Genomic DNA, 24,063 nt, shown 5'->3' with positions numbered 1-24,063 from the left:
AATTCACCTATCATTTGGCTTTATATTTATAAATGTGCCTGCTACATAGGAATATTTCATTCTCCCCATTTAAAAAAGTGAAAAGACTAACTTGTAGTAGATAGTGGTATTCCAGCAAAGCAAGTTATTCAGAGAAAAATAAAATTACCTGCAAATACCATTAAATATACATTTTCAAATACCGGCAGCACATTCGAATATATCTTCATTTGTAAAAAGCTTCCTCTAGACATTTGCAAATCCTTTATGAGTATTAAAGAGAAAGACTAGGGTAAAGAAAAAATAAACAGTCTCAATCCAGGACTTGATCTACCATTTCTGAAATGTTACCATCACCTCAGTAGGTGAGCAACATAACCCAGTAAACAAATAATACAAGCAACTACACATTAGGGAAGAGGGGCACACTGGAATTATTCTTGAAAATAGAAAGTGTTCTCCTGGAAGGCCAGGAGATGATTGTGGGATGATTCAAATGATATACTAGATGTTTTATTGTTTTTTAATTTATAGAGACCATTGATTGATTCATTTACTTAAAAGACCTTATTTGTTACTTAAGTTTCTTTTAGGGTCAGAATATGAGTGTTTATAGGAATTTATGGAAGGTAAGCACTGGGTGTTAAATTACTTATAGATTATGGTAAGTACCTTTTGTTTTATAGATATAAGGTTAACAGGGAAGGGCACACTATAGAATATGGCATTTATAAAATATAGGCCATACTGTGGCAACAGGAGTGGTTGTTTGGTTTGCTGAGCAATATCTCAAACAATATGAGAGCAGTCCTATAATGGACTCAACCATATGTGACTTCAATGTCCAACCCATGGTTAAATATGGTTCTTAATGACACCACGAAGCTGGAGAGTCTCCAAGAATTTGACAGAAGCACAAAATCTGTAAAGTCTACTCCCACACAATGGTTGCTTTTTATAAGCACATAGAAGATGGTTTTAATAGACATTGGAGTCAAGGTCTCCTATATTCAAACAACAGGACACCACCACCTATCTGTGTAGAGTGAGAAGCAAAATGCCTGATGGATATCAATATATCACAGCTCTTCTAATGATTACAAAAGATTAAAGCTAGAACACTGATCTTATGGCCTTAAGCCTGGCACTTTTCCACAATACCATAAGAATGACACTGACGCTTTATAAAACTCTCAAAGAACGTAGTAAATAGATTTTCTGAAAATGTAAATGGAGGAGTGACTTAAAGTACCTGGAAGGTAGGATAGCTTCAAGCCTAACTGGTTGACAGAGGGAATTCTGTTATTAACAAGACAAATGGTGGCATCTTGCTATGTCAGAGTGCCACCAAAGTCTAGGGCCTGGGACTCAAAGGGAGAAATATTAGAAGTGACATGCTGCTCCCCTAGCCAGGACTATAAGGATGACAAATCAAGCAGCACTCAAAGGACTTGATATTGGAATGTGCTTTTCCAAGGTTCCAAACACACCGCACCTTTCCATTATTCACTTAGAAATGGAGTCGAGTTCTGCCAAGCTTTGTCCTCCCAGAGCACAGCACATGTGTGGTGAGGCCTTTGACCAGCACAGCCTGGCTCTCTCTTGCATCTCACCTGCTTCAAGTTTTTTGTGTGCTGCCATCGTCCAAATAATAACAGTTACATAAATATCCCTGAGTTGACAATAACTAGGGAAGAGAAGAGCTCCTTTATCACTGCCTTTTTTTAAAAAATGAGAATGTGAGTACTCTGTATTTATTCATCCCATAGAGAAGGTGTGTCCAGAATATATAATGCCACCCTGCCTTTCCAGACCCAACCATTTGCACACTAAGATTATTATTTTCACTGTTGTTTTATAAGTGTGATTTCTACAGTATACTGAAATCATTTCACTGATTTCTTCAACAAAGGACAGAAATCATACTGTCCCTTTTCTGTGATGAGAGATGCTACACCTGTGTACTTGCAGGAACTGTGAATGTTGAGAGCTCCCATCCCACATGTCCTACTCCAAAGGCTAAACTGAACCATTGGTTTCATACACAGACACTTAAAATGGCTATTAAGATATGCCAGATATGGTTCCACTTTTCCCTTGTCCTGCCTGACCCACACCCTCACCCTTGTTGGCTAACATTCAGCACAGCTGTCCTCAGCTCTTAGGAATATGCTTTTAGGGTACATGGTGGCTTATTGATGCATAGGACCCACCACTTCACAGCTGGCATTCTTTTCCACAGTCTAACATCCACCCTACGACCTCCCCATGTTGAGTTCTAAAAGCCTTTTCTAATAATTGCCCTTGTGCCATGACCTCTCTGCTTTGTTCCCCTTTCTGGCTTTCTTGTCTTTTTTTAAGATTTTATTTATTTATTTGACAGAGAGAGAGCATGTGTGCACAAGCAGGGGGAGTGGCACACTGAAGAAGAAAGAGAAGCAGGCTTCCCCACGGAGCAGGAGCCTGGTTCGGGACTCCATCCCAGGACCCTGGGATCATGACCTGACTGAACCAAAGGTAGACACTTAACCAACTGAGCCATGCTGGTGCCCACTGGCTTTCTTGTCTCTTATCTCCAAGTACTTTCTCCAAACTCTAGTTTGTGTGTGCAACAACTGACCTTACATCAACAATGCCAGTCAATGAATGCACTTTTTTTTTTTTTTTGTAACACAGTGAGCTGCCATGTTAACTTCAAGGTATTGGACCCTCCTCAATAAGCTCAAAAGCTACTGTGTCTTTAAGGACTTCTACTTTTCCAACAAGGAAAAGAGCTTTCCCCTATCTATTTCTGGGAATAGAGCCATTTCAGGAACACAAATACTTCTCAATACTATCCTAGTTTTGGCTTTCCCATAATGTTAATGAACCAGCAGCAAACTGATACAAGTTGGTCCTGAGTTTAAAACATCCATAGGAGTCCTGGGTGACTTAGTCAGTTAAGTGTATGACTCTTGATTTCAGCTTAGGTCTTTTTTTTTTTTTTAATAATAAATTTATTTTTTATTGGTGTTCAATTTGCCAACATACAGAATAACACCCAGTGCTCATCCCGTCAAGTGCCCCCCTCAGTGCCCGCCACCCAGTCACCCCCACCCCCCTCCCTCCTCCCCTTCCACCACCCCTAGTTCATTTCCCAGAGTTAGGAGCCTTCCATGTTCTGTCGCCCTTTCTGATATTTCCTACCCATTTCTTCTCCCTTCCCCTCTATTCCCTTTCACCATTATTTATATTCCCCAAATGAATGAGACCATATAATGTTTGTCCTTCTCCGATTGACTTATTTCACTCAGCTTAGGTCTTGACCTCAGGCTCATGAGTTCAAGGAACGAACGAATGAATGAACGAAAGACATCTGTAAATATTTCTACCATGTAACAACTTAGTTCCTTTATTTATTTTAATGATTTTAGTCACCACTTACTCGAGAGAGAGCATGCACATGAGCAGGGGAAAGAGCAAAAGGAGAGGGATGAGCAGGATCCATGCTGAACTCAATCCCACGACCCTGAGATCATGACCTGAGGCAAAATCAAGAGTTGTATGCTTAGCTGATTGAGTCACCCAGGTGCCCCACAACTTAATTATTTTAAAAACACTGAAATACTTCTGCTCAGTGAGGGAGACCATCAACAAAATGATAAAGCAACCTACTAAATGGGAGAAAATATTTGCAAATCATAGATCTGATAGGAGTTAATACCCAAAATATATAAAGAAAGTCATAGATCTTTTTTTTTTAATTTTTATTTATTTACGATAGTCAAAGAGAGAGAGAGAGAGAGAGAGAGAGAGAGGCAGAGACACAGGCAGAGGGAGAAGCAGGCTCCATGCACCGGGAGCCCGATGTGGGATTCGATCCCGGGTCTCCAGGATCGCACCCTGGGCCAAAGGCAGGCGCCAAACCGCTGCGCCACCCAGGGATCCCGAAAGTCATAGATCTTAATACAAAACAACAACAACAAAAACAAACCACCCACAAATAATCTGATTTCAAAATGGGCAGAAGACCTGAATAGATATTTTTCCAAAGAAGACGTACAGGTGGCCAACAGACACATGAAAAGATGCCCCAAATCACTAATCATCAAGGAAATGCTAATCAAAGACACGGTGAGATATTAGCTCATATCTTCTAGAATGGCTATTATCAAAAAGACAGGGGATGAGGATGTGGAGAAAAGGAAGGCTTCCTTTTGCTGTTGGTAGAAATGGTGCAACCACAGTATAAAACAGTATGGAGGTTCCTCAAAAAAATTAAAATAGAACAACCATATAACCCAGTAATTCCATTTCTGGTATTTGTCCAAAGAAAATGCAAAAACTCAAAAAAATATATGTGCCCCATGTTCATTGCAGCATTATCTACAACAAACAGATAATTTAGAAACAACCTAAATATCCATCAACAAATGAATGATAAAATAAAATGGGATGGATACATACATACACACATGCACAGAGGAATACTACTCAGCCATAAGAAAGGAAATACTGCCATTTGTACAACCTGAATGGACCTTGAGGATATTACACTAAGTGAAATAAGTCAGACAAGGAAAGACAAATCTGTATGATCTCACTTATATGTGGAATCAAAAAACAAAACAAAATAAAACCCCAAGCTCTTGGATACAAATTGGTGATTGCCAGAGGCAGGGACTATGGGGTGGGCCAAATGGGTAAAGGGAATCAAAAGGTAAAAACTTCTAGTGATGAAATAAATATATTATAGGAATGTAATATACAGCATGGTGACTGCAGTTACTAACACTATACTGCATATTTGAAACTTGCTAAGAGAATAAATCTTAAAAGTTATCACACAAGAAATTCTGTATGTGACAGATGTTAACAAGACTTAATGTGATCATTTTGCAATATACGCAAATACTGAATCATATTGTATACCTGAAACGAATACAAGGTATATCAATTATACCTCAATTCTTAAATTTAAAATATAATTTTTTTTAAAAATTGATATAGGCTCAGAATATCAAACTATTTCCTGATGTTTTAGCACCACTAAAACAATGACACTAGGATTCTTAGCCTTTAGTGTCCATTAGGTGTCAGTAAGTTACAGAGAGCTGGACAGAGATCTTTTTGGTCCCCCTCAGGTCTACTCTCTCAGCAATGTATTTGTAATGTGTGTTGAACTACTCCCTAAATAGTATCATATTCTTTAATAGCTGAATCAAAAGGAAAGAAAAGAAACTCACCTAATGGACAAGGTCTAATAGGATGTACTTATTGGTTCTCAGGAAGTCTTTCCTTGTTCCACCTATTCAGTATGCAGTCTTGGAATGGACTGTTTGCATTTCTGTCAGCAGCTGTTTATAGAATGGGGTGTGCCTTGGATTTACTTATGCAAAAGGACTGAGGAACTACAACGTACTTGCAACCATCCAGCCAATTTCTAAATCAACCTGTCGGATCACAGTTGGCTATTTCACTATTGCTATTGACTTCTAATTTTATTGCATTTTGGTCAGTAAATGTGATCTGCATAATAAAAAATATAAGGTCTGTTAAGGTAAGTTTTATGACTGTTCCAAGATTTCTTTAAAAAATTTGTAACCTTGTTGTATCCAGAATTACATACATACTAGTTCTAGCTAGTTTTTCACTCTTATATAGATTTATGTTTTGCTCTTTTATCTGTTCGTTTCTGAGAAAGGTGTGTTAAGAAACTGGATTGTATTTATTTTTATGAAATAAATACAAGGGAATGTCCTAAAGGAGATAAATATAAAGCACTATAAAAGAACAAGGCTTTGCAGTCCCTATTCAGAGAGGCATTAAATTTCTGGTCCTCAATTTGTGTTTTGTAGAATTCTGAGATCCATGAAGGTACTTCAAGAGTTCCGTAAACTTTTATTCAAATGTCCATTTTCCCTTGTTAGTTTTTTGAATTGGAATAAAAACTCTCATAGTCAAATGAGTTATATACAGATTTAGAGACCTCCAAATTGTTCACTTATGCTGCTTGGCTAAGTTATTTGCTTCTGCTCTTCTAGCATATATGTTATTTGAAATTTCTATAAATGTATCATTAATTTAGAAAGCTATAATTTGCACTCAACTTTTTTCTTTTTCTCTTTTTTAAAAAAATTCAGAGTGGATTCATGTGTCCACTCTTGTGAAATTATGTAAAGAAGCATATGCCAACCATACTCAATACATGACAGCAAGGCTCAGGCACATCTGTTCAGCACGTTTGCTTTCATCCTGTTAGGACTGTCAATTGAGCAATAAAAAAAAAAAATTAACACAATATGTTTCATCAAAACATTCAATTATAAAAATAAAAAACAGAATGTAAATGCAATAAAATTCAGTTATATACAATTATATAAAATGAACATTCTATTATAGATCACTGTAGAGATGGTTTTATGTTTGGGGAACTTCTTGTTTGACTTACATAAATATGATCGACCTATCCTAAGTTTTGGTTATTTCTTGTCTATAGCAGATCAGTGTCTTTCACTGCCTCAGAAAACTGCTTTGGTTCAGCTAGTAGCAAAGTTTCTTTAGCAAGTTTCTTCAAATGAATTCTTACATGGCACTCCAACATACAAAACCAATGAGAATGGAACCATTTCGATGAAAAGATGGAGACCTGACTTCCAAGGCCTGTGGCCCAATAAAGACTAATAAGAGCTCCTTGTACACATTTAGAAACCAGTGAGGAAAGCTCTACCTTTAACCCAACTCTGAATCATCTCATTTGGTTTTGTTCCTTAACACTTCCTGTCTGCCTAAACACCTGAGACTGACAACTCATTTTGTAAGGCCTGCCAGACTTTTCTATTGAACAGCTCCTAAAGATGCCACCTCTTGGATCTCCTCCACTTACCACAATCTTAGTAGTTTTCTCATCTGGGAGGGAAAACCTAAAATGTATTGATGTTCCTGGTGAGGATTCCAAGAAGTGTTACCTAAAGCTTGAGAGAGTAAGATAAGCCTATAGGAAAGAATCTTGTAGACAATGCTCAATGGATCACTCACAAGAAACCTAAGAGCCCTGGGTCTAAGTCTAAATAGTCCTGGGAAAATCCAGACCAAACTGGCCAGAAGTGAACCAAACCAAGAGGCAGCACTCCTGACACCCCCACCTTGGGTCAAGAACCAGTATCCTTGAAACGGAAAATGGTAGGAGGATGTTTCTAAACAGCTACATTGGTGATCCTTTCCTAAAGGGTCTAAATGGACACACTGAGCCATCAGAAAATATATCCAGATTCATCTAGACTCAAGAAGCTATACTTGGGGTATAATTCTCAAAAGTCAAGATATGTTTTGAAGAACAGTTTGAAATATTGATAGAGCAAACTTAAAATAACTCAGAATATATTATTTTGTGCTATGTCCAAAGCCACTTTATACTAAATTATAACCAGAATAGCATAGAGGCACAAACTTTCTTTTTAATACTGATGGGAGAAAAACAGAAAATTCTCTTCACTAACTTGATTTTTTTCTATGAATTCAGGAGAAATTGCTAGTATTATATTTTATCCACAGAACCCCTTGTTACAGCTAATGGCTATGTCATGAAGAATGCTTTTATATGAAAGTATTACTACTTAAAACTATTAGAAAATTCCAGGGAAGCAGAAAGGGGTATAAGGAAAATGGGAAAAGAGCAATCTCTAGTGTTCCCCACCAGAGCAGGCAGGCTCATGTGAAGGGGACACAGAACCACTTCCAGACACAAGGGGTTAAATACAAATGCAGGTGGTCAAAGTCACATCAAAGTCAAACACCAATAAGGTAAGGAACAGATCAAAAAGGGGAGAAGTGGCTTATGGATCGTGAGAGTGTTCCACGAATTCAGAAGAACATCTAGTCATACAAACTGGAGAGACCTTCTAGCTCATTACAGCCAGCAGGAGCAATATCTAGAAAAAAAGGCCCCTGGTAGCTCTTGCTTTATCAAAAACCAGAGAGATTCTCTTACCCTCTAAGTCAGGGCAATTTTTTCCATCTACTTGCTCTCCTCTGTTAGTCCATTCAATTTCAAAGGCTCCCTAATTATTCCAACCAGGTTCCTTCACTAAAGTTTCCTCTTTCTATCCTGGAAAGATGGAAAGCCATGCATCTAGGTTAGCATTTGGTTCCCCAAAGCCATACCTGTCTTTGTTACCGGCTAAGCCTGAGACACGGGCACCTATGAGAACCAAGCTCCTGTGCCTGAATGATATTTTAAGTCAGGGTCTAACGTATATAGGGGCCAATGTGAATAGGCAAGATGGTCACTCAGAAAGAATCTAGAAAGCCTTGTTTTGTTTTTTTTTTTAAAGGAGTAAATAAAGAAACCTCAATTAAATTTACTGATATAAAATAAAAATTTTGACTGTGAATCAGTAAGAGAACAAGTCAACTGGATAAAGAAAATTATAGACAAGAGGAACATGAAGCACATCACAACACCATGAGGTCATAAGAATCCATGAATTTATAAGAAATTGATGAGCAACTTCAGAAATTTTGAGTGGTTAGAGGGCATTAAAGAAACAAATGACATTAATTTTTTTAATGAGGATGAAATGAGATTCTATTTATAAGAGAGGTGACTGTAAAGTAGTAAGAAAAGGTTTTATAAGCCACACATGGAAAAAATCAATCTCACAATTCTATAAACATGTTCTAATAGTCCACTTTTTAAAATATAAAGACCTTCCACATACCAACAAATTAGATTATAAAAGTTTATAGGTTGTATGTTTTGACGTCAGGAATGATCTTTCCACTAAAAAAAAAAAATAAGTAAACAAAAAGCAATGCTATCAATGGTATCCTTTTTAAATTAGAACCTTCCCACATATATCTGCATATCACATAAAAATACATTGCTATATAGCTATCAAGCACTAAAAATAACTAAACTTCGAATAGACCCCAATGATATTAATCAATTTTTAATGAGAAATCACCTTAAAAATTCATATATGAATGTCCCAGAAAAGGTTTTACATATTCACATTTCAGAGTACACTGTATAGAAATTACAATTTTTAATTTGAAATAATTTCCCTTAAGTGCTGGTGCCTTTAAGTAGTTGAGATACACATTCCTTCAGCTTCTATAAAATAACTCTAAACTGTGAACATTTTGATAGGAAGGGAGAGATATTAAAGTTCAATTACCATTAATCTAAAAGGACTTAATCTTAAGTTCTCTGTAGGAGACAAGAGCTCATAAAAAAACATATATAGGCTTCTACTATTAGGAAACTGGACATTTTTCATATCCACTCTAGGAGAAGAGGTTTTACATTTTGCTCAGATGCAAAATGTTTAAGAACTCAGGAGATGCAGTGTGATTTTTCAAACCAAAATGTGGGGCATGTGGTCTGTCAGTGGGTTTTTGTGACCCTTTCAGGAAAAGGAAATATAGTTTGGAAACATAGTTTAGTTGTCAAAGTACTGAAATTTCTAAAGCATCTCACTAATTTATGGGGCAAATGCACAAGAATATGTGAAATGAGGCAGTCCCAGAAAAATTCACAGATTTGGTCATCACAACACATCTCCATGCACATACGACATGTGTATTTATTTGCGTTCCCTGTACTTTTGACCCTAGGGCTCAAAGCTGAGGCCCTACTGATTGCCACAGTAGGGAAAAGGAAAGGGAAGGGAAGTTGTTTCAAAGGAAACATCCTTACGTATTCATGTTCCTTTTCTCACAGCCTCAGTAATTAATAAAATAATCACAAACTAAGCCAAAAGCTCCTCTACCCACTCCACTCCCACCTTGGAAACCTGTCTTCATAATCCACATCCTACTCTGGATATTCCTTTAACCAACATTTGGTTAAACATAACTCAAATATGTATGAGTGTTTTATTTTGCTTAACTCATATGAGTATTATGCTTCTGCTAAGTACTCCTCTCCCTTCTCATGAATGTGTCTCAACTCTCCAGTAAACTTGCACATTTCCTGAAGACTGTCTCCTTGTGAATTACTTACCCACCACCCCTCATCACTAGACTAACAACAGGCCAGCTGTCACTCAACTGCTAATTGTGCTTACCATCTGGCTTTCTCCAACAGCCTCTTCCTTCCTCTGGTTCCCTCTGTTCATTGCTGATTTCATTCAGGAGAGACCCAAAAAAAGTGTCTTGGGGCTCCACTGATAGCTGCTCTTTTTTGATAAATTAAATTGTATTAGTGTTCAACTCAACAGTATTTGAGAAGCAACTTCTATGTTGCCCAATACTGTGCTAGCAACTATGAATGGCATGAAAGAAATATGTGACCCAACCACTCTCCTCAATAAGTTGGTAATTGGGATGATGAAACAAAATGAATTAATTTTCAACAAAGGACAAGTAAGATAATCAGGAAACAAAATGTCTAGTATGCCATGTAGACCACCCAGCACTGGACATCAAAAGCGCAAAGGGCTTGAAGTCAGAAGACCTAAACTCTGCTACTTACTTCCTAGCTGTGCGACCTATGGCAAGTCACATAACCTCTCCAAGTCTATTTCTTCAATATGGAAATATTTATCTAGCAATATTATTGGAAGGACTAAAGAATACATTATGTGAATGCATTTTACAAACGATAAACTGCTGGGTAACTATAAGATGGTGGTTTTATAAGACAAATAGACTGTGGGAGGTCAGAAAGAGGCAACTATCTGACCAAGCCTTCAAGCAGGAATCAGAGCCTGAGCTGAAAACCTTCCAAGCCAAGAAGGACTTGGCAAGGTGGTCAGGAATAGGAAAGAAAAAGCACATTTGGTGCATGGCTGTGTTTCAGCTTCAATTTAACAAGTATTGAGAAACCCTGTCAATTACTTCAAAGGCTACAAATATGACTAAGATAATTCTTCCCCTAAAAATTTAGAGAGACATAAGACAACTATAAATTCAAAGGAATGCTTATAAGGTAATGTGGCAAGGTGAAGAGGGCTAGACAACTAACCATCAGTGTGTGGGTATCTAGTTCTGGCTCTGCTACTATCTGTGTGCCACTCAGCATGGGTCACTATCCCTCTCCAGGCTTGTCTCCTTAAATATGAAATAAGAGGTTTCGACTCCATGGTGTCTTTCCTAGAAAACATTCTATTCTCTGATTGTAGGATCAGAGTCCGGGGTTTAACCATAAGAAAGTTCAATGGTGTCATGGCAGCAGGTATCTCTGGTATCACTTCTTACTCCTTAAAGATGAAAGCCTAGACAAGGTCACCAGCAGTGGGAATGTGGAAGGAATTCAGTAGATGTTAATTTAAAAACAATAGAATGTAGTGGCTCAGTGGGTACAAGAGAAAGCAGCAAAGACAAAGAGCTCCAAAAAATGAAACTGGGTGGGGCACCTGGGTGGCTCATTTGGTTAAGCATTCGACTTCTGGTTTCGGCTCAGGTCATGATCTCAGGGTCCTGAGATCAGGCCCCATGTTGGGCTCTGCATCAGTGTGGGGTCTGCTTGTCCCTCTCCCTCTGCTCTTCCCCAAGCTTGCTCACTCACTCACTCTCTCCCATAAATAAATAAAATCTAAAAAAAAAAAAAAAAAAAGAATGAAACGGAGTGATCAGACAGCAAAGTGGTGTTGCAGACAGAAACAGGCCATTGAAGTGGAGAAAGGGAAAAAGTTGGAGTGGACATAAGGTTTTCATGGTGGGTATAAGGTTTTTAGACAGGAGAGATGACAAGATTGGATTAGGACAGGTGGAATGTTAAGGGGTCAGCAAAGACACACAGAAATGCCTGAAAACCACCTCCATTCCCTATGGTCCCATATTTATCTCTGTCCTTGGGACAGAGGCAGGGGGGCCAATGGTGAAATGTCAAAAAAGAAGGCCATGACTGTACCTACCACAGAAGAGGGAACACACAAGACCAAGGATCACAGCAGGCATTATCAGCCAAACTAAATTACATGGGACATGGTGGGCAATCCCTGCTGTTCTGACAAAATTTTGTTTGCATTCCTCTGTTGTAAGGTATTTTATCTGGCAGTGATTAAAAAGGAAATGTCAGGAAGACAGCTGGATGTCATTTTGCCTCCACAGCATGTTCTCCTTTAGGGAGCCAACATTAAGGCATCCACTCAGTTTCAAACCTCAGACCCTTGCCCATCATCATACACCACCCATCAGACTGCATGTTGATGAAAACATATTCTGACCAAGAGTAATATCATTTTCATTCAGCCTCTTTCTGTGTCTCTCTTTATTGACTTGAAAGCATTACCACTTTTATCACCGATATTAAGAAATGACATGCCAAAACCCTTCTCTAATTACTTAGTGCCTGTGGGTTTTCAGAGAAGAATTAGCAGAACTAAACCACGTTCCCCCATGTTTTTGTTCTCATTTAAAACAATATTGCTATAAATATGTATGTGCACATCTCCTGATGCACACTAGCAAGATTTTCTCTTGAAAATTGCTTCCCAATATTTTCCTTGCTATATGAATATGCAGGAGTTCCCAATATTTTCCTTGCTATATGAACATGCAGGAGTTCTTCATATATTCCAGATACTAGTCCTTTGTCAGTTACAGATGTCGCAAATATCTGTTCCCTGTTTGTAGTTTATCTTTTTACTTTTTAAATGGCTCTTAATCTTTGAGTAGTCAAAAGAAATCCTTATTTACCTAAAGTAAAGATATTCTTCTATACTATTTTCCTAACATGTTGCCTTTTACATTTAAGTCTTTAATCCATTGGAAATTTTTTAAGGTGTATGTAGGGATCCAAGTTCATAATTTTTCCCTGGAGAATATCTAATTGCCCCATAAGCATTCATTGAAAAAACTGTCTTTTCTCTAGTGACTCACTATATAAAAGCAGATCTATTTCAGGGCTCTTTTGTTCCTTGGTCATTTTTACTATCCCTGGGCCAATGTCACAAGACCTTAATTACTATAACTTCATTATACAAATCTTCCTCAACTTACAATGTGATTATGTCCTGATAAACCCATCATAAATTAAAATATCTTAAGTCAAAAATGCATTTGATACACCCAATCTACTAATCCTTAAGGCTTAGCCTTAGAAGTGTTCAGAATACTTACATTAGCCCTAGTTGGTCAAAATCATCTAACACAAAGCCTATTTTATAATAAAGTGTTGACTCTCTCATGTAGTTGATTGAATACTGTACTGACAGTGAAAATCAGAGTGGTTGTCAGGGTACAGAATGGTTTAAGTGTACCGGTTGTTTACTCTCATGATCAGGTGGCCAACTGGGAGCTGAGGCTCACTCTGGCTACACAGCATCAGAAGAAAGTATCCTACCACATTGCTAGACTAGGAAAAGATCAAAATTCAATATTCAAAGTGCAGTTTCAACTGAATGCATATTGCTTCCATACCATAAAGTCAAAAACTCTTCAGTTAAATCATTGTTAAGTCAGGGACTATCTGTACAACTTTGTGCCTGGGAAGACCAGTCTCCTCAACCTTACTGTGGATATTCTTAACCTTTCATATTTCCATCTAAGTTCTTCAAAAACCATATGGGATTTTGACTGGGATTGCATGAAAATCTATATAGATCAAACTGAGAAGATCGACATATTCATGATATTGAACCTAGCTGTGTATGTACATGCTATCTCTCTCCACTTATTCAGGTCTTTCTAAATGACTTTTAAAATGTCATTAAATAAATTCTCTTCATAAAGACTTTTTACATCTGCAGACTTATTGATAATTTATAGTTTTGTCACTATTGTGACATGTTTTAAAAATATACATATACCTTCTATTATTTAGCTGCACTTATTCTAAACGTGATAAACATAGATAAAAATAATTACATTTTGTTTCTTTCTTATCTAATCTTTCTACTTTATATTTCTTGTCTTACTGTGGCAGTTAGGAACTCCAAAAGTATTTAATAGACAGTCTTGTCTTGTGTCTAACATTTCATCATTAAGAACATTTGCTATAAAAAAAAAAAAAAAGAACATTTGCTATAGTTTTTGGTAGATACTTTTGGGGATTAAGGAAGTTCTCCGTCTATTCCTAGTTTTCTAGGAATGAGTATTACGAATGGGTATCAGTCTTATCAAATTTTATTCTGGCATCTATCAAGAAAATTATGTAATTTTTCTCCTTCAGTCTGTTAATTAACAAGCTTTTACATTTATTGTGCCTTTGATCTTTAGTTTTCCAGTCTCCTTTCTTCTTCTCTGACCTTCCTGACTTCTATTCTTTTTTTTTTTTTGTATATTTTTTATTGGCGTTCGATTTGCCAACATACAGCATCATCCCAGTGCTCATCCCGTCAAGTGCCCCCCTCAGTGCCCGTCACTCACTGACTTCTATTCTTGATTTACACTTTCACCCAAGATTTTTCTTTCAAAGTCATTCTCTTTCTTCCTGGTCAGTCCTAGGAAGGGGAAGACTGTAGACCTCAGAGTTGTTCATACATACTTGAATGAATAAAAAATGAAGTATATAGTAAATGCCAGGTATTTGAGGTGATTACCCAAAACTGATCTTCAAATTACATTTATATAAGGTTGTTCTTTTTTGGAGCTAACTAAAACAAGGCTACTTGAGATGCAGTCTCTTAGAGACATAATTATCATAGAAAGTTTTTCAATTGAAATAGTGTTTCATCCCCTAGAGAAATAACAGAAAGTCATTAAGCTATCTTTTGAATTTTCTTTTCAAGACTATTCTTGACTTCAAGTACCAGAACTCAAGCTCCCCCGTTACAGCAGCTAGCAATTAGAGGTAATAGATTTCAAAAATAGGCATTTTGGAAAGATGCAAAGTGCTGCTTATACACACTCTGTAATTCAACATTATCACTCAGAAGGGTCAGCCCATACCTCAAAACCTTGGTTCAGAACCTAAACCAGACCAGCTACAATGATGATCTAATTTGTAACAAACAATCCAGAGATGGAGGGAAAAACATAGGCATTTCTTTTTGTTTAAAACAAGGTGAACAAATCTGATTTTGGCCATGATGCATCAAGGGGGTTTATGGTTCTAGGGAAGTCTGGGCAGGTTCTCTCTTAATAAAAGATTATATGTTTGTTTATTCATTTAATAGGTGAATCATCCAGTGCATGCTGTGCGAGGTGACAGAAATGCAAATAAGACACAGCACCTATCCTCACAGAGTTTAGCATTTAATGGAGGGCATGGACCACCAAAGCAAGATGCCAAGTATGGTTAGTATCTATAGTAGGCATAATGGAAGGATCTCATTAATACCTAACCTAGACATGGGCTGGGTGGGTCCCAGGGGAGGTTTCTGAGAAGTGGAGGAGGGGGTTTGATGACTTCAGATACAAAGTTCTCTAAGTACTCTGCAGTCCTAAACAGTATATATAAAGGTAGTATCCTTTGGGGGGGAAACACTCCATAGCTCCATGGTGTAGAACAGGAGAGGGAAGGAAGAAAAGCTGTAAGATCCATGGACCCTATCCACAAACTCGCCCCATCTGACCCAACTGCCCATACACACATACAGTCCAAGAAGCTACGGTTTAAAAAAAAAAAAAAAAAAAAAAAAAGTCAAGATCCTCGAGAGATACTTGGAGAAACGAGTGAAGAGGAGTATCACCCAGGTTCCTCATCTTTCTCGTCTTAACATGCCTCTTGGTATGCTCTGGGCTCTACCCAATCTGCCATCTCCCCCTGCTAGTAAAAGTGTGAACTTAATACTTTTTAAAAGGTGACAATACCTTAATTTTAAAATTAAAGAAGTTGAAACTACGTTTCTAAGCTCTACAAATACTAAATTCTAATTATTTAGGATGTTCTTTAGAAAAAAAAACATTGCAAAGTTTTTTTATTGGTCTATGTAATTATCCTAAAATCTGTTTTAGTCCATCATGTGCATCTATTTGACCAAGGATGTTAGACAAGGTATGTTCTAGAAATGAAAAGGGATACTTATGCAAATGAAAAAGAAATCAGCAAGCAACTCTATAACAAAATGCTAAAATCTTTAGTTCTTAGAAAAGCAAATTAAACATCACAATATAGTATTAGAGTCTATATCTGACTCCAAAGAGCCCACAGCCACTTCCTCCAGTAAATAAGTTTTATAACAGTATTTAAAAACAGTGCCTTTTCAGTTTGTGATTTCTACCAGCCTTTAATCACTTTTAAACATTTTTAATAACTATTAAAGACTGAAGAAAAAGATTTCTATCTAGCCTAAACAGAACATTTAAGTTGTTTTAGAGGGAAATAAACTTGGCTTGACTGACAAATGTGAAATGACAAAAATTCTAAAGCACAGGAGGATATAGGGATGTACCACCTGGAACAAGTATGGAAGTACCTCTCAAGTAACCTACACCAAATGTCCCTTAAATATAACTGACATTAAATGCAAAATGACATACAAATACCCGAAAGGTGTCAATAGTCTCAAGTAAAGTTTGATAAGTAGACTGGCCTATGGGGACTATCAAAAGACACAACAGCAAAGCTTGAAGTCACTGAGGAGGGAGATGATTAAATTCAGGCACCAGCCTACAAGCACATCAGTTAAAACATCGTGCATTTAACAAACAAGCATTGAGAACATGCCTTGCACTCATAACTATGTGAACCAATGAGGTAGTTCTGGATGACAAAGGTCTAATAGAAGCACTCTCCGTGGAAATGAACAAGAACTGCAAAATATGTACAAGATGCTAGGCAGGTGGGAGTGCCGGGCAGAGAGGGTTAGAAGGAAGAGAAGCCCAATATGCCTCGTGGGGCAATCAGGAAAACTTCAGAGTAGCATCTTGAAGTAGTCAAGGACTAAAACTGGTACACAAAGGGACAAGTGATACATGTGAATGGACAAAAATCACACAGTTCATAAAATGCTGTGATAAAGGACTTCACATTTCATATAAACATCATCCTTTAAAGAAAACAAAAACTATTAACAAAATGATCTTTGATGCTAATCTGAAAGGTGTAAATAACTATTGATGGAATTAGGTAAGGGCTGTCTGGTATTCAAAGTACAAAAGCCAGACGAAGCTTACAGCCATGATAAGGGAGCAAGTGCCAGCTGACAGCCTGGGAGGGTGGTAGTGGAGTGAAGACATTTGCACTTGCAGAGGCATAAGAGGGAGAAGGGTATGGCACACTGAGGGGGTGGGCAGATGGATGACTAAAGGAGAGTGCATGGGCATAGGAGAGGATGTGTCCAGACAGAGGCTACGAAGGTGGGAGAGACTCTGCAACCGAGGCCTGAAAGGACTATTCCATAACACAAAAAGTCAGTGTTATCCTCCTCTGGGCAATGGAAAGCCACTGCAGACTTTTATGAACGAGAGGAACATAAAGCATATACCTTAGAGGGATATTTCCAGCAGCCACATGGAGACTGAGAAGGCACAACAGATGGTCAGGAGGGGATGGGAGAGATGGTGATTTGACTTGTGTCAGTGACAGTGGGAATGAAGAGGAAAGGATTAATTCAAGACATATTTAGGAAGTAGAAAAATCAGTATAATTTCTTAACTCACTGGTTTAGGAGTAAAAGATAACCAAAACTTTGGTTTGGTAACAGAATGAACTAACAGAAAAGATGACTTGAGATGATTATTATAACCAACACTTACTTTTCTAAGCCCTTCTTTTTAAATTTAAATTCAATTAGCCAACAGTAGTATATCATTGGTTTCAGATGTAGTGTTTAATAATTCATCAGTTGCATACAACACCCAGTATCTAAGCCCTTTAAAATACCAACTTACTTAGGGGCACCAAAGTGGCACTTGGTCAGTTAGATGTCTCTTGATTTCAACTCAGGTCATGATCTCAGGGTTGTGAGATGGAGCTCCAAGTCAGGCTCCATGCTCAGCATGAAGTCTGCTTAGGATTCTCTCTCCCTCTCCGTCTGCCCCTCCTGCTTGTGCGCTCTCTCTCTCTCTCTCTCTCTCTCTAAAATAAATAAATCTATATAAATAAATCAATAAATATTTATAAATAAACACCAACTCATTTAATCCTCACAACAACCCTAATTTTCAGATGAGAAGATTAATATACAGAAAGGTTAAATAACTTCTCCAAGCTCACTCAACCAGTAAACCATAGAGCCAAGATCTGAACCCAGACACACTACTACAATGCTACAGCATACCAGACATGATCAATTAAATGTCCCTAGACATGTTGGACATCCAGGGAGTTGTGTTTAACTGGCATTTGGAAAACAGAAGTAGGCTTCAAAAGAGAAATCAGGGTTAACAATATGGATTTTAGAGTTATCAACATAATTGATTCCTGAGACCATGGGAGAGATAAGATGACCATTCAGAATGAAGGGAAACCCAGAAGGACACTAGGAAGATTTTTTAAACAATAGTCCACAGTCACCAAAGCCAGAGGTGCCAGCTTAAAGACATCAGGACTTTCTCCTTCTTGTGAAACAGGGGAGCCATTCAATATTTGCTGCGTGATAAATCTAGCATTCTCAGCTAAAGGTTCCCTGCTCAGATAACATCAGAGAGAAGAGAAACCTTATGGAGTATGAAATGGAGAAAACAAACAAACAAACTGATGCTCTCATTTCTTGGAAGAATGATCTGTATCTGCATTCTCAGGAAGTGGCTCCTGCCTCCAGTGCATCAGCAGTGATGCAAACTCCTCTCCTGAGCAGCCCTCTGATCTCACTCATCCTCTCTCCACCCTCCGACCCCCCACAGAACCCACTACTATTGAGAGGGCAGAGCCCCAGCCATACTGCAGCAACACCAGGAGCTCCGAAGCAAGTAAGAAAACGTTCCCTTGCAAAGACAGTACAAATGAATTAGGGCTTCTGCGAAAATCAGCTTTTCTTTTTAATGGGCTTTACATGACTCATCAGCTATGAGGTATGCAATGCCCGGGGCTCTAGCTATAAATCCACCAAGTGCAGAGGGCAGAAGAAAGGAAGGGTAGCGAAAAGATGAACACAGATCTCAGGAAGCTTTCATCCTAAAAAGAGAAAACAGAAACAGAGGGAAGTGGTGAGCATTTCCTCTTTGAGCACTCAAGTACTGAGGGTCTCGAGAAGGCGGAAACTGGATCAGCAGCGGAGGCAGCCTGAGTTCCGGGACCTGTTCAGAGGTGCAGGTCTCGGTTGCTATGGTGCCACCCTGCTGGCCGCAAGGTTTCATCAGCATTTTCTGCCACAGTTCCTGTCGTGTGGGTAGCAGCAGCAAACAAAAAGAAAAAATAATGGTTTTTGTATTCTAATAGCTGCAACCAAGATGGGGATAAACTCCTTTGGAATATATTAAATCCAACCTGATGTCTATGGGTAGGATGCCCTCATGAATAAACACTACTCCCCAAAATATTCTTTTTTCAAAACTGTGTGTGTGTTAATAATCCAAGAATCTAGACAAAGTCAACTTATAATTAAGGCTTTTTCCCCACAGTGATTCCTGACAATCGGTGTTCTGGAGTCACAGGAAAAAAGCCTGACCTCACAGCAAAGACAACAAAATGAGGAATTTGGTCAGCGGCCTGGAGTGGAAGTCAGGACACTGTCTTGACTCTGACACCAACCAGCCGCATGACCTGTGTGTCTGCATCCAGATTCTCTCTTCGTGTAAGGACTCGCATAGAGGGAAGACTATAAGATGAGACACAGTGAGACTCGGCCACCTACAAGCCAAGGAGAGGAGCTTGGAACAGATTCGTCCTCACAGTCCTCAGAATAAACCAACCCTGCAGACATCTGCATCTCAGACAATAAGTGTCTGCTGCTGAGGCCACCCAGTGTGTAGTGCTTTGTCACAGCAGTCCCAGCAAACTGGTGCATGTCCAGAAGTAGACAGAATTGTTTAACGAACATCAGACCCCATGAGAACCAAACCCCAGATCTTTCACTCCTGCATACTATCACTAAGCATCTATAAAGGGGGATCCCTGGGTGGCTCAACGGTTTGGCGTCTGCCTTTGGCCCAGGGCGCGATCCCGGGGTCCCGGGATCGAGGCCCGCATCAGGCTCCCGGCATGGAGCCCGCTTCTCCCTCTGCCTGTGTCTCTGCCTCTCTCTCTTCTCTCTAGGACTATCATGAATAAATAATTAAAAAAAAAAAAAAAACTAAGCATCTATAAAATATACGGTCCTTTCCTTAACATAACCACAATACCACGGCCAAACCTAACAAAAGTTAACAATTACTTGGGGGGCAAATTTAATTCATAGAAGAAATACACCTAATACTAAAACACATGCTTACATAAAGCTTTCCCCCATTAAAGCTGTGACAATATTAAAAATAAAATCCCAAAAACCCTTAAGCTTAGAGCAATTCCTTAATCAGCTCTCTTATTCAACATATTATCAGAGAATAAAAATCTGTTACTTTATTAAAGTTAAGAAAAGAAAGGAAAATGCAGTCAGTATTCCTATCCACGATACAGTAAAAATGTATTTTTCAAACTCCACCCCAGAAATTTAGCATGTGTCTTAAAGTCTTTAGTCTAAAAAAAAAGTTAACATGTGCAGTGGTATTCTATGTTAAATCACACATATTCTAAATACATGAAAATTGGCATGGTGGAATTTGAAACCTCTACAAAAAACATATATATATATATATATATATATAAACACAAAACTATACCTTGAGGGAGGGAGTATAAGTTGTTGTTTTTCTAAAATTTTAGAAAAGTTGCTCCCAACACTTCACCAATTAGACAACTTCCAATCACATGTCCTCTTCAAAAAGATTACTTTTTGCCTACATAATACAAAGAGAAATGTTAAAGTCAGAATTGCTTACTTATAAAAGGTTTTCAAAAGAGTCTTTTGAAAAGCAGTCTGCTCCATCAACTTTCAAAATCAGGCATCTCTGTAAAAACCCACAATCCAGCTAATTAGTCTCAGCTGTTCGTCATATGGCCTGCAGACCAGTCAAGTGATTTTGCCCCTTTTGAGCTTACTAAAACCCAATTCCACTGGCCTCTCAGACAGAAGGTGGCTGTATTAACCTCTTCTGGTGTTAGAAGACTAGTACTCCAACTCTTTCTTTCCCCAATCAAAAAAGTAGAATATTTGTTTTCTTGAGAAAGTCTAAGTATTGCATTCTCCGGGCCCTTAAAGGTTATATTAACATTGTTTCTTCACAAATGCAATGCCTGATATAAACCAACAACACAGGAGATCAAATGGAAGTGCAGAAGGAATGGGGCTAGATAACTTACCAGACCTCTCCTGGCCTCCAGACCCATAAATAAACCTATCTATTGGGAGGTGCACCCAGAATTTTTGCCAGCATTTCAAATTCAACATATCCTGCCCTTGACTTACCTCCTTTGCTCTTCTTTCGAAACCCTGCTTTAGACCCCCTTCTCTTCCTGTGTCTTGAGTAACACAATCCCAACACCCACCCAACAAGAAATCTGATGGTCCACGGTGACTCCTCCCTCTCTTCCCCTCCCATTTCCAACTGGCCACCAAGTTCTAGAGATCCTTTCTCCTCCCACCTTTATTCCAAGTTTCTATTAGTTCTGTCTGGACAGCTACAATCAACCACTTACTTGGTTTTCTGGACTCCAACCTGGCCCTGCTACCAATCCACCTCCCACACCACACCCAAAATGATCTTTCCAAAATGCAAATGGATGTCCATCACTCTCCTCTGCAAAACCCGTCACTGACTCCTCACAAGCTCCATAATAAAATCCTTACTCCTTAGACTTCTGCCTTCGGTATCACCCACCATCCCCTGCTCTGACTCTAGCCACAAGAACTATTTATAACTCTCTAAAACCAGTGGTTTTCAAAATGTGAAATCAGTATCATCAGCATCAGCAAGACATGGTTAGGAATGCACATTCTTGGGCTCACTCCAGGTGTACTGAATCAGAAGACATCAGGATGGCCACACGGTCTCTGTTTTAACAAGCCCACCAAGTGATTCTACTACACAATAAACCAAGAACCGCTGCTCTAAGCCCACCAAGCTAGGTTCACCAAAACACGTGGCCCTTTGGCTCCTTCTGCCAATAACGCTAAGTTAGATGCCCTTTCTCTGTGCTTACTCTTTCCCAGAGCTGGTCAACCCTAATGGTGATATCCAATTTATTTCTCCTTCTTGGTTGGTAACTATCTTGGAGACAGGAATTGTATCTTTGGTTCGCTCATCCCACAATCACTTGCTGAGCATATAACGTGTCCCTGAGATGCTGGGCTTAAACTAATTAATCTATTCTTTGCCTCTAGAGGAAGCCACCCTCTAACTTTGGCAGCTTGATGTATGACTGAACTATCACTAACCTCAAGAACTGTGGGCAACTAAAAAAGCCCGAACATAACCAATCTGAAATCTCTCAGGGTGAACGTCATGGAATTTTTGGTTCACATCTGATGTTGACTCAGATGGACAGACATGGTTTATAAAGGGAGAGAGAGTGCGTTTTCATGAAGATTTACGTACTCCTCTATATTATCTCACAGTAACCTCTAGAATTTGAAGAATAATTTAATAAGGGAATGTACCAAGATTTTTAAATCCCAGATTAAAATTCATTAAATTAGCTTTTCTTAATTACAGTAGTTGAGGAAAGTTTCATATTAGCACTTCTCAATCTTCAGCATGCTTAGGACTCTCAAGGGATTTCGATAAAATGTTAATTCTGATTCAATACATCTCAGTTCTCCACTTCTAACGAGCACCCGGGTGATTCCCAGGTACTACTGATGGTCCTCATCCAAGAATAGCACTTTGAGTAGCAGGTAAAGGTAAAACTTCTATTTTGCATAGAACTATTGGTCTTCCCATTACAGCAAACTTTTTTTGACCCCTCTGCATTGAAAGCTTTCTAAAATGTCTTTCCAACTTCAGGATAAAGATGGCTTTCTAAAACACCTTAGTTCTGCTACATCCCCATATCCAACACAGCAAAAATAGATGGGTTTTCTTTTAGACATTAACTCACAAGGACAAAGAGAAAATGATTAGAAACAACAGCAACAAAATGTGGAAGCTAGAAAGTAAATGGACAAGAGATAACTGATTACCAAACCTGGGAAAGGTGATTCTTTATCTGCCACTAGGGAAAGCCAAAAAGCAAGTCATCACAAGATCTGCAAAAGAGCTCAGGCATTCAGAGCCCCCAAACATTCCTGGAGGTGACGGGATGGTAAAGTCAAGACTAAAAATAATGGAAGTTTGCTTAGATCCCAATTCTCTAAATACTGAGATACCTCCACCTCCCACCTACATGCTAGAACTTCCAGAATGCAGGCATTCTCCACGGGCAGGTGGTTCAAATGTTCTTCTCTGGAGAATTCACCTAGCCCCAGAGGGAAGACCTAAAGTAAAAAAACAAGCCTGGGACATACTGATCTGACTAAAATTATGAAATAACTGTTGAGGGTGGGGATGGAAATGGCATACACATGTGATAGAGGTAGGTGGGGAAACGAGTTAAAATTGTCTTTCTCCATGGTAAAGCGTCTAGTCATAGGCATTTAAATAATGCTTGAAACTGAAAATCGACCATAGAAATATCCAGTATGTCATTTAGAGACAAGGGATGTAGCTACGAGCAAGTCACCTAATTATAAGAACTGAAAGCAGTTGTCTCTGCGGAGCAGGAAATGAGCTGGGGGAGGGAACTAATGGTTTTTTATAACAGGCCTGTAAGCACTATGTCCATCTATAACCTTAGTAAAATTTTAAAAGCTAACTCATACAAAATACAGTAGTACATCCCACTCCCCTTCCATGGTTTTGCTTTCTGGGGCTTCAGGTACCTGGGGTCAGTAGTGGTCCAGAAGAGGATGATCCCTGAGGATTCGTCAGAAGGCCAATAGTTGCCTAACGCTACATAACAAAGCCTACGTCACTCATCTCACTTCATCCATCATGTAGGCATTTTATCATCTCACATAATCACATGAAGAAGGATGAGTACAGCACAAAAAGATATTTTGAAAGGGAGAGAGATGGAGAGAGACCACATTCACATAACTTCTACTCAGTATATTGTTATAGTTATTCTATTATTGTTAAACTCTTACTGTACCTAATCTATAAGTTAAACTCTAGCGTAGGTATGTACGTATAGGAAAAAACATAGTATACGTAGAGTTTAGTACTATCCACAGTTTCAGGCATCCACTGGGGACC

The 24,063-nt window shown here is 38.6% G+C and overlaps 1 protein-coding gene across 7 annotated transcripts in view; it reads right to left on the bottom strand.

Annotated features, from left to right (window-relative positions):
• RAB27A (RAB27A, member RAS oncogene family) overlaps window positions 1-24,063 on the bottom strand; it is a 72,579-nt gene that overhangs the window by 35,798 nt on the left and 12,718 nt on the right. For 3 of the 7 annotated variants that reach the window (XM_041744389.1, XM_041744385.1, XM_041744390.1), the window contains exon 2: window positions 20,551-20,667. The exons of 3 other annotated variants lie outside the window; for them this stretch is intronic. The gene's annotated coding sequence lies outside the window, so the exon portion shown is untranslated. Of the gene's footprint in view, window positions 1-5,204; window positions 5,380-20,550; window positions 20,668-24,063 lie in introns of those variants that run through there. One more of the 7 variants, XM_041744391.1, reaches the window with a different exon arrangement.

This window comes from Vulpes lagopus, chromosome 2, assembly GCF_018345385.1.
Source record: "Vulpes lagopus strain Blue_001 chromosome 2, ASM1834538v1, whole genome shotgun sequence".
NCBI lineage: Eukaryota > Metazoa > Chordata > Mammalia > Carnivora > Canidae > Vulpes > Vulpes lagopus.
Note: the sequence above shows the minus strand (reverse complement) of the source record. Positions and strands in the feature narration are given on the sequence as shown.